We start from the raw sequence: 12484 nt of genomic DNA on the forward strand, positions 1-12484 counted from the left end.
GAGGCCATCCTGGCTAACACAGTGAAACCCCGTCTCTATTAAAAATACAAAAAATTAGCCGGGTGTGGTGGCGGGCGCCTGTAGTGCCAGCTACTCCGGAGGCTGAGGCAGGAGAATGGTGTGAACCCGGGAGGCGGAGCTTGCGGTGAGCCGAGATCGCGCCACTGCACTCCAGCCTGGGTGACAGAGTGAGACTCTGATAAAAAAAGAAAAAAAGGGAATCGAGCACTGAAGTATGCTACATCATGGATGAACTTTTGCAATATTAAAATAAGTAACAGAAGCCAGACACAAAAGGTCACATATTGTGTGATTCCATTGATATGAAATGCACAGGATAATTAAATCCATACAGACAGAAAGCAACTTGGTGGATGTCACAGGGACCTTTGTTTGAATCCCAACTTTGCCATTTATTGGTGGTCTAACCTTGAGCAGAGCATTTAACCTCTCAAGATTCCAGTTTGTTCATCTGGAGAATGGGGATGACTGTCAAGCCCACCTCAGCAGGGCATCGTATGGGAACTCTGAGCTTGGACCTGCTCAGCACTGTTTTTTTTTTTTTTTTTTTGAGACGGAGTCTCGCTTTGTCACCCAAGCTGGAGTGCAGTGGCACAATCTCGGCTCACTGCAACCTCCGCCTCCTGGATTCAAGTGATTCTCCTGCCTCAGCCTCCTGAGTAGCTAGAATTAAAGGCGTGCGCCATCACGCCTGGCTAATTTTTGTGTTTTTAGTAGAGAACGAGTTTCACCATGTTGGCCAGGCTGGTCTTGAACCCCTGACCCTCCTTGGCCTCCTAAAATGTTGGGATTACAGGCGTGAGCCACGCGCCCAGCCCCTGCTTAGCATTTCTGTCATAGGCTCCTGTAACGCGTGCCATTTCCGGTTGTTTTGTATCTGGATGTGACGTTAGACTGGACCCCATGTTGGCAGGGACTGCAACCGCTGTGTTGACCACTCTACTTCTGCCCTGAGCACAGTCCCTGGCACGTTGTTGTCACACAGGCTGGGAGGGGAGAATGAAGAGTGACTGCACATGGATGCAGGGTTGTATTTGGGGTGAGGAGAACACTTTGGAGCTAGATAGCGGTGGTGCCTGCAGAACACAATGTTTTAATATGCCACTGAATTGTTCCTTTTATTTTTTTTTTCCTTTTTTTTGAGACAGGGTCTCTCTCTGTCACCCAGGCTGGGAGTGCAGTGGGACAATCATAGCTCATTGCAGCCTCAACCCCTACCCAGGCTTAAGCCATCCTCCCACCTCAGCCTCCGGAGTAGCTGGGAACACAGGTGCACACTACCATGCCCGGCTAATTTTGTTGTTCTTTTTTAGGCGACAGGGTCTCACTATGTTGTCCAGGCTGGTCTCGAACTCCTGGGCTCAAACGATCCTCCCACCTCGGTCTCCCAAAGTGCTGGGATTACAGGTGTGAGCCACTGCACCCGGCCTGAATTTTTCACTTTAAATGGTTCATTTTACGTTACTTGAATTTCACCTCGATAAAAAACAACAAGGCATCTGAAGTTGTCCACAGGCTGCACACAGCACGTGCAAAGGCGGGCCAGGGTGACTCACCCCTCTGGGGGTCAGGAACGCTGTTCTGGATAACTCGGATCCCCCTGGGGATGTGAGTCTGAGCTGCCCCGGTGAGTGCAGCTGTGTGCAGGGCCCGCAGTTCCTGTTTCCTTCGAGCCTACAGCCCAGAGAAGGGCGTGCTTCTCCCCATGGGTCTCCATTTCAGGGTCAGACCTGAAAGCATCGGTTGCGTTTGCTGGAGTTGTTGTCAGCATGTTTGCCGCTTTGATTTAGAGGCCGGGATAAAGGGCGATTATCAAAGGACTGCATGTTCCCGGCATGGCCACGATGGACCCGGGCAGTGTCCCTGGAGGCGGCAAGCTCACTGGACAGGAACAGAGGTGCCATTGTGTGTGGCTAAAGCAGCTAGAAAGTCAGTGCTTCTCTGCTGCACTGTGAGGCAGGAAAAAGATGTATTCCCACCTTGCGGGGCACTTCGTGTCCTGTCTGGGGGGTCTGTGGGCGCCAGGGTCCACCGAGGTCCTGCTGCAGAAAGTGGGGAAGCCGGTGGCTCTGGGGCCCTCATTTACATTTTTTGAGAATTCGTGCCTCCATGCTTTGTCCAAAGCTCTCCTGAAAACCCCTTGGAAAGTCAGGCACAGCCTAGTGGAGGTGCTATTCCCACTGTTCATGTCATGTGGCCCTGGAAGGTCTCACTTGCTGCAGGTGACTGGGGGGGCAGGAGGACATACAGAAAGTCTTCAGCCCACGACTGCCCTGGTGACGCGGGCCATGTCCTCACCCTCACGCCCCCTCATTGCCCCTTTATTTCTGGCATTTCCTTCCTCGGTGGGAGGCCCCCTGTCTGGTGCCCGGAATAAACACCAGACCCCGCCCATCAATCACACCTCTTCACTGACACAATGACACCCTTTCTGTGCATCAGTGCCCTGTGCTGTCAGAGTCTCGTGACACAGATTCAAACTATTTGGGGATTCTATTTTGGCCAAGCACTGGCCAGGTATTTAACATGTATGGATTATTTTAACCTTTGTAATTACTGCATAAAGCAGGTATTACTAAATCCATTGTACAAATAAGGGTACTGACTCAGAGAGGTTGGGACTGGCCAAGGCAAAAAGCTGGTTAGTGGTGGGGCAGGATTCAAATGTCTGAGTTACTGTTTTTTAAACTGTAAGTTCAAAAAACAACAATAACAAAACAAAAACCAAAACAAACAAATAAAAATAAATAAGTAAACTGTCAGTTCAATAAGCTGGCCCTATAAGTAAACCAGTTACTGGAGGCATTCTCCCTCCAGAGCAAAAACAAGAGATTTCTGTGGCAGCTGTCGTATATTTGTAGAGATGGGAGTGATTTGGATAGATTGTTTAATGGTAGGGGCGGAGTCTTCGCACAGCCCCTAAATCACCAAATGTGACTGCCTGGTCTACATGCACTGGAAGCTGCTATTTGACAGCTTTACTTAGCAACTGGCTTAATCATGGCATTTCCCCCTCGAATTGATGTAAAGGTGACTCCAAGAGCACAAATTCATTGAAGGTGTTTCTGTCACTGTCCCTTTCATGTATATATCAAAGAAAATCAAGAGTAGGACGGCCCTGAGGTCACGGCGTGAGCTGGAATGCCCTTCTCCAAATCATGGTGTTGTCTTCTATATTAGTCTGTTCTCTCCTTGCTATAAAGAAATACCTGAGACTGCATAATTTATAAAAAACAAGGTTCAATTGGCTCACAGTTCTGCAGGCTGTACAGGTAGCATAGCACCGGCAACAGCTTCTGGGCAGGCTTCGGGGAGCTTCCAACCATGGCGGAAGGCGAAGGGGAGCAGGCAACTGACACGGCGGGAGAGGGAGCGGTGGCGGGAGAAGCATTTTTAAACAACCAGATCTCATGACAACTCACTCGCTACTGTGAGGGATCCAACCCCATGACCCAAACACTTCCCACCAACATTGGGGATTACAGTTCAACATGAGATTTGGTGGGGACACAGATCCAAATTATTTCCTCTTTTGTGAAGCCCAACCAGATCCCCCATCCCTGACACGAATTGCTCCTTCTCTGGTATTTCTCTCCTCCATTAGACTATGAGATCCTTGAGCTCCGGCACTGTATTTTAGCTATCCTTTTCAGTGCTCTCTCAGTGAGAAAAACATTAAAGAATGAAGAAAGGGAGGAAAAAGGAAAAACTTCCAGAGGCTTACAATTCAATATTAAAAAGATTATGTGGGGCTGGGCGCGGTGGCTCACGCCTGTAATCCCAGCACTTTGGAAGGCAAAGGCGGGCAGATCACGAGGTCAGGAGTTCGAGACCAGCCTGACCAACATAGTGAAACCCCTGTCTCTACTAAAAATACAAAAATTAGCCCAACATTCCTGGCTAACATGGTGAAACCCGGTCTCTACTAAAAATACAAAAAAAAAAAATTAGCCGGGCGTGGTGGCGGGCGCCTGTAGTTCCAGCTACTCCGGAGGCTGAGGCAGGAGAATGGCGCGAACCCAGGAGGCAGAGCTTGCAGTGAGCCGAGATCGCGCCACTGCACTCCAGTCTGGGCAACAGAGCAAGAAGACTCCGTCTCAAAACAACAACAACAAAAATTAGCCCAACGTGGTGGTGCGCAGCTGTAATCCCAGCTATTCGGGAGGCCTAGGTGGGTGGATCACCAGAGGACAGGCGTTCAAGACCAGCCTGGCCAACATGGTGAAACACCCTCTCTACTAAAAATACACAAGAATTGGCCGGGTATGGTGGTGCGTGCCTGTAGTCTCAGCTACTCAAGAGGCCGAGGCGGGAGAATTGCTTGAACCCAGGAGGCGGAGGCTGCAGTTAGCCAAGATTGCACCACTGCACTCCAGCCTGGGCAACAGAGAGAGACCCTGTCTCAAACAAAACAAAACAAAACAAAAAACTGTAAGTCACTTATTTTAGCTATCTTTTTTGGGTAGTTTTATTTTAAAATCTAAGTCTTGGAACTTGTGATAAAGTTGAGCCTTACACATATTAAATTTTAAACCAGAACTGTATTTAGCTTTGTTTTAGCTTTGAAGAAGTTATCCATCTTTCACCATGGAAAGAGAACCTGTACTATCAAAATAGCTCCTCCCCGCTGTCTGCTAAGTGAAAATGTGAAATCTCCCAGCTGACTACTTTCACCTGCATAAGTAATAATTTCCTTCTCTTCTTCTCTCTTCTCTCCTTTCTGTGTAGGGGGACAGAAGCTATATATATATATATATAATATATATATATGTATATATATTATATATATGTAAACTGTACATATATATATGTACAGTTTAGCTGTGTTTGGTAGTCAGAAAGACTAGTGACTAATTTCAGAGGAGATAAAATAAGAAGCTCTCATATCTTAAAAAAAAAAGTCAAATGTGAGTCTTGATTGTCCTAGGAAACCCCCATTTTCGGATCGCTGGTTTCTAATGATCTTCTCATCTTCCACGAAGCTTGGTCCAAAGGAGCCACATTGCTGAGGACTTTTGCTCTTCCCTCTTTGGAGACAGAAGCAAACAAAGAGACTATGGTTTCTTCTTTTTCTCGAGGGATCACCTTTTACAATATTTGCTCTAAATACGTACTCTAAATCATAAACCTCAAACCAGGCACAGTGGCTCATGCCTGTAATCCCCGCATTTTGGAAGGCTGAGGCGGGAGGACTGAGTGAGCTCAGGAGTTCAAGACCGTCCTGGGCAACATATGGAAACCCCGTCTCTACTAAAAATCAAAAAAATTAGCCAGTTACAGTGGCATGTGCCTGTAGTTCCAGCTACTAAGGAGGCTGAAGCAGGTGTATTGCTTGAGCCCCAGAAATCGAGGATGCAGTGAGCTGTAATTGCACCACTGAACTCCAGCCTGGCCAACAGAGTGAGACACTATCCCAAAAAAGAAAAATCTTACACCTGGTCTAATTTTGATCAAAGGTATTTTTGAGCCTTACTGTAGGAATAGGCATTTCATCTGTTATAGAACATATCATCGAAGATCTTTCCTTGCCAATCTGACCAGGAGGACAATCTGTGTAGTCATTTGCCCTATGGCGGCACAGGCAGCCCGAAATGTGCCTGGTGGAAATTCCTACACTACAGAGTGGTATTTTGCTGCTTGCTGAAAACAACTTGTAAAGAAGAGCTGGTTCCAGATGTTTGTGGGTGAAACACGTTGAAAGACATCTTCGAAAGCCTGCAAAATGATTTGCCTGTGAAGTGGACCACTTCATCTTTGGGTGAAAAGAGGAAATTATTATTTACCCCTAAGGCCTGGGAGGAGTTTTTATTTCAGCTTGTCTCATTTTCGGATGCTGGCAGATGGGAAAAGCCAACAAAATCAATTGGCCGAGGTTGTTGCAATAGGTCACAAAGCTGGGGATGTCTGATGGGTGAATTAATGTCATAGTCAGTTGCTTCTCTCTCCCTGACCAGGCCCGTCACTTGGAAAAACATGGTAAAGATAAATTAACCCAGGCAGTGCAGAGCTGGCTATGGTTGATCTATAGTCCCACGAGCTCAGGGTCTGCTGCTGGCTCACTGCCATTTCAGCCTCCCTAGTAAGTTCTTTTTTTTTTTTTTTTTTTTAATGGAGTCTCACTCTGTGGCCCAGACTGGAATGCAATGGCGCTATCTCAGCTCACTGCAACTTCCACCTCCCGGGTTCAAGTGATTCTTCTGCCTCAGCCTCCTGAGTAGCGGGGATTACAGGCACCCATCACCATGCCTGGCTGATTTTTGTATTTTTAGTAGAGACAGGGTTTCACCATGTTGGCCAGGCTGGTCTAGAACTCCTGACCTCAGGTGATCCACCTGTCTTGGCCTCCCAAAGTGTTGGGATTACAGGCGTGAGCCACTGGGTCTGGCCCCCGCCTTTTTTTTTTTTTTTCTTTGCAATGGAGTCTTGCTCTTGTCACCCAAGCTGGAGTACAATGGTGTAACCTCGGCTCACTGCATCTTCTGTTACCCAGGCTCAAGCAATTTTCCTGCCTCAGGCTCTCGAGTAGCTGGGATTACAGGCAGCCGCCACCATGCCCAGCTAATTTTTGTATTTTTATAGAGACGGGGTTTCGCCATGTTGGCCAGGCTGGTCTCGAACTCCTGACCTCAAGTAATCCACCTGCCTCCGCCTCCCAAAGTGCTGGGATTACAGGCATGAGCCACCACCCCTGGCCTCTTTTTTTTTTTTTTTTTTAGACAGGGTCTCGCTCTGTCACTTGGGCTAGAGTGTAGTGACACAATATCAGCTCAGTGCAACCTCCACCTCCTGGACTCAAGCAGTCCTCCCACCTCAGCCTCCCAAGTAGGTGGAACTACAGGCAAGCCCCACACGCCCTGCTAATTTTTGTATTTTTTGCACAGACAGAGTTTTGCCATGTTGCCTAGGTGGGTCTTGAACTCCTGGGCTCAAGCGATCTGCTCGCCTCAGCCTCCCAAAGTGCTGGGATTACATGTGTGAGCCACCGTGTCTGGCCAGCAATTTCTTTTGTCATTGCAAAATGAAACCAAGTTGAAAACTGAAAAACAAAGCAGGGGGAGAATGTGGTCCTTGCCGGTGGATTGTTCATTGTCATTAGCAACCCACTTTTGGTCCAGATTGAAATCTGAACGGTTAAAGTATCTGGTTATTATTGAACGGGGTGCTTTGTGTGCTGGAAAATGTGAGTCAGACCCCAGAGGGGAAATTCAGCCCCACTGAGAAGTCAAGCATGGTGTCAAGCCAGTGAGAAAAGGTCAGTAAATTTCTAGAGTTTTCTTTCACTGTACTATATTCAGGAAACTGGAATGGGAAGTTAAAATTCCAGCCTAGGCATACTCGTCACTGATATTTAAGAGACAGAAAGAAAATTTCCCAACTCTTTGAAAGAAGCTTTGCAAACACAGCCTGATCTCTTTATGTGGAAATGGTCCAGGTGACAGTGTGGACATTTGGAGAAGGTGACGCTCTGTTTACTAAGAGGGCAGGGGGCCAGGTGTATTTTAGGACCCTCATCTATGTGATCTCAGACAAGTTACTGAGCTTTTCTGAGCCTTAACTGCATTGGATGGTTTTAGCTTTTAAATCTTTTTTTTTTTTTGAGATGGAGTCTCACTCTGTCACCGAGGCTGGAGTGTAGTGGCATGATCTTGGCTCACTGGAACCTCCACTTCTGGCCTTTAAGCAATCCTCTTGCCTCAGACTCCCGAGTAGCTGGGACTATAGGCGCATGCCACTGCATCCGGCTAATTTTTGTATTTTTACTAGGGACAGGGTTTCGCCATTTTGGCCAGGCCGGTCTTGAACTCCTGACCTCAGGTGATCCACCCACCTTGGCCTCCCAAAGTGCTGGGATTACAGCCATGAGCCACCTCGCCCAACCTAGGTCTTAAATCTAAGATATAAAACAATCTGATACTACTGCTCCATGTTCCTATTGGGTAAACCAAGACTCCCCAGAAAGCCACGGAATTACCTTTCATGACAGATTACAAACAAAATAATACTACAGTAACAACTTGTCATCATGTACCTTCTGTGTGTGCCAGGCTTTCCTCTCACAGCCACGTGGCAAGGTAGGTATTGTGACCTTTTTACAAGCGAGAAGATTGAAGGTAAGGGGCTAATCCACCTGGGCTGTGATTTATTTATTTATTATTATTTTTTGGATACAGGTTCTCACTCCTATCGCCCCAGGCTGGAATGCAGTGGCACAATCTCAGCTCACTGCAGCCTTGACTTCCCGGGCTCAGGCGATCCTCCCTCCTTAGCCTCCTGAGTAGCTGGGACTATAAGCATGCACCACCATGCCCAGCAAATTTTTTTTTTTTTTTGAGACAGGGTCTTGCTCTGTCACCCAGGCTGGAGTGCAATGGTGTGATCTTGGCTCACTGCAACCTCTGCCTCCCAGGTTCAAGCAATTCTCCTGCCTCGGCCTCCTGAGTAGCTGGGATTACAGGCGTGCACCACCATGCCCAGCTAATTTTTGTATTTTTAGTAGAGATGGGATTTCACCATTTTGGCCAGGCTGGTCTCAAACTCCTGACCTCAGGTCATCCCCCCCACCTCGGCCTCCCAAAGTGCTGGGATTACAGGTGTGAGCCACCACACCTGGCCTAATTTTAAAATTTTTTGTAGAGACAAGGTCTCACCGTGTTGCCCAGGCTGATCTTGAGCTCTTGGGCTCAAGTGATCCTCCCTACTAGGCCTCCCAAAGTGTTGGGATTACAGGCGTGAGGCACCACGCTCAGCCTAGGAAGATGACATTTCTAGGTCCTCCCAGCATCTGGGCGGAGTCACACACCTAGTGTTGCTAATGGAACATGGCCAGAGTTGAGGCCATTGGCAGGCCTGCCCACAGAAGGGCCATGTGACAGCTCCTGCTGTCTCTTTCCTCAGTTTGTGTGACTGGAAGCCAAGGAGTCCAAGCTGGTGACACCGCACAACAGAAGGAACCTGTGTCCTTGAGTTCACCGCTCAGCGGAAAACCATCTTGGTTCAGGGAAAACCCATGAACCAAGAACATCCGCGTCAGACATTTCACAAATGAGAAACAAACATTTACTCTGGTAAGTTCCTGAGATTTTGAGGTTGATTCTTTCAGCAATGATTGAGAATCTGGGCTCCAAATTCAGTTTAACTCATTTTTTTTCCTGTGGTCAGCTAAGAAATAGAGTTCATTTATGCCCTTTCATAAAGAGCCAAATTGCCACATGGGTTAGCATCTCATCTAGGGTTGCCAGACTTAGCAAATAAAAATACAAGACAGGCCAGGTGCGGTGGCTCACACCTGTAATCCCCACACTTTGGGAGGCTGAGGTGGGCAGATCACTTGAGGCCAGGGGTTCAAGACCAGCCTGGCCGACACAGTGAAACCCTCGTTTCTACTAAAAAACACAAAAATTAGCCAGGCGTGGTGGTGCATGTCTGTAATCCCAGCTACTCAGGAGGTTGAGGCATGAGAATTGCTTGAACCCAGGAGGTGGAGGATGCAGTGAGCTGAGATTGTGACACTGCACTCCAGCCTCAGTGACAGAACGAGAGCCTGTCTCAAAAAAACAAAAACAAACAGCAACAACAAAAATATAAGCCACCTAGTTCAACATGAATTCAGATAAGCCACAAATACTTTTTTAGCATAAATAGGTTTTGTGCAATTATTTGGGACATTACTGATAACAAGAAATAATTCATTGCTTACCTGAAATTCAAACATAACCGGGGGTCTGGCATCTTACTTGGCCAGCCAAGTCTCATGCTATCACATCCACATCTTGACTCTGCTCAGAAAGAGCTGCCCAACTTCTCCACCAATCAACTTCCTTCCATTCCTCAAGTCCTGGCCCTCATTCCACTTTCTCCAGGAAGACTTCCCTTCCAGCCTCGCCTTTCTAGCTCTCTGGTAGTCCTTATCACACTGCACTTGTCTTATGGTGATGCCTGTCTTGCTCTTCTTGTATTATTATTGTTGTTATTAATACTAGAGATAGAGTCTTGCTCTGTCTTCCAGGCTGGAATGCAGTGGTACAATCACAGCTCACTGCAGCCTCCACCTGGGTTCAAGGAATCCCCCTACTTCAGTCTCCTGAAGTTGGGACCACAGGTGTGCACCACCATGCCCAGCTAATTTTTTATTTCTTGTAGAGACAGGGTCTCCCTATGTTGCCCAGGCTGGTTTCAAACTCCTGGGCTCAAATAATCCTCTTTGAGCCTCAGCCTCCCAAATTGCTGGGATTACAGGTGTGAGCCATTGTGCCCGGCCCTGGCTCTTCTTGTTTTCGTTTGTTTGTTTTTTGAGATGGAGTTTTGCTCTTGTCACTGGAGTGCAAGGGTGTGATATCAGCTCACTGCAACCTCCGCCCCCTGAATTCAAGCGATTCTCCTGCCTTAGCCTCCCAAGTAGCTGGGATTACAGGCGCCCATCACCATGCTTGGCTAATTTTTTTGTACTTTTAGTAGAGATGAGGTTTTGCCATGTTGGCCAGGCAGGTCTCAAACTCCTGACCTCAGGTGATCCACCCGCCTTGGCCTCCCAAAGTGCTGGGATTACAGGTGTGAGCCACTGCGCCCGGCCCTGGCTCTTCTTGCAGAGGTTGATTCTTGAAGGTGAAGACAGACTGTTTGTTCGCTGATCCTCTCCTGTATCCTTCTTTCATTCAGCAAACATCCACAGAGGATCTCCTCCACGCCTGGCACACAGCAGGCATGGACACTGCTCTTGAGGACCTTCCAGTTTTGTAGGAAAGAAGGATGCTATTCAAAAACCATATGAACGAATATTGTCAATACCTGGAAGGAATGTTACAGAGTGCTGAGAGAATTTGTCAGGAAGGGCCTGCTTTTATTTGTTGATATTTATTTACTTATGGTAGAGATGGGGTCTTGCTATGTTGCCCAGGATGGTCTTAAACTCCTGGGTTCAAACAAGCTTCCCACCTCGACCTCCCAAAGTACTGGCCCAAAGTGCCTGGCCTGATTTTTAGTTTTAATCCTTTATTTTTATTTTTTTAGAGACAGGGTCTCATTCTGCTGCCCAGGCTGGAGTGAAATGGTGCAATCATAGCTCACTGCAGTATCGAATTCCTGGGCTGGAGCAATCTTCCTATCTCAGCCTCTTGAGTAGCTGGAATTACAAACATGTGCCACTGCGCATAGCTTTATTTACTGATTTTCTTTTTTTTTTTCTTTTTCGAGACGGAGTCTTGCTCTGTCACCCAGGCTGGAGTGCAGTGGCGCGATCTCAGCTCACAGCAACCTCTGCCTCCCAGGTTCAAGCAATTCTGCCTCAGCCTCCTGAGTAGCTGGGATTACAGGCACCTGCCACCACGCCCGGCTAATTTTTGTATCCTTTTTTTTTTTTTTTTTTTTTGAGATGGAGTCTTGCTCTGTCGCCCAGGCTGGAGTGCAGTGGCACAATCTCGGCTCACTGCAAGCTCCTCCTCCCGGGTTCATGCCATTCTCCCGCCTCAGCCTCCGGAGCAGCTGGGACTACGGGCGCCTGCCACCACGCCCGGCTAATTTTTTTGTTCGTTTGTTTTTTAGTAGAGACGGGGTTTCACCGTGTTAGCCAGGATGGTCTCAAACTCCTGACCTCGTGATCCGCCCGCCTTGGCTTCCCAAAGTGCTAGGATTACAGGTGTGAGCCACCGCACCCGGCCTATTTATTGATTTTTTACAACCACTTTATTGAAGTATGAATGACATACAAATCTGTGCATATTTAGTGTACACAGCTTGATGAGTTTGGGGATAAGTACGCACCCGTGAAACCACCACCAAAATCTATGCTAGAAACATACCCATGACCTCCAAAGGATTTCTCCTGCCATCTTTATTAATTATTATTCTTCTTCTTTTTTGAGACGGAGTCTTGCTCTGTCACCCAGGCTGGAGTGCAGTGGCGCAATCTCAGCTCACTGCAAGCTCCTCCTCCCGGGTTCACATCATTCTCCTGCCTCAGTCTCCGGAGTAGCTGGGACTACAGGCACATGCCACCACACCCGGCTAATTTTTTTGTATTTTTAGTAGAGACGGGGTTTCACCGTGTTAGCCAGGATGGTCTCGATCTCCTGACCTCATGATCCGCCTGCCTCGGCCTCCCAAAGTGCTGGGATTACAGGCGTGAGCCACCACACCCGACGTATTTTTTATTATTATTGTGATAAAAACACTGCAATGATCTGAATGTTTGTGTTCATAGGTGGAACAATTCATAGGTGGAAACCCTAACTCCCAAGGTGATGGTATTAAGAGGCGGGGCCTTTGGGAGGTGATGAGGTCATGAGAGTGAGGCCCCCATGAATGGGATTAGTGCTTTTTTTTTTTTTTTTTTTTGAGACAAAGTCTCGCTGTGTCGCCCAGGCTGGAGCGCAATGGTGCAATCTCAACTCACTGCAACCTCTGCCTGTCGGGTTCAAGCGATTCTCCTGCCTTAGCTTTCCGAGTAGCTGGGACTACAGGCGCCCGC

This window comes from Pongo abelii, chromosome 8, assembly GCF_028885655.2.
Source record: "Pongo abelii isolate AG06213 chromosome 8, NHGRI_mPonAbe1-v2.0_pri, whole genome shotgun sequence".
Lineage (NCBI taxonomy): Eukaryota > Metazoa > Chordata > Mammalia > Primates > Hominidae > Pongo > Pongo abelii.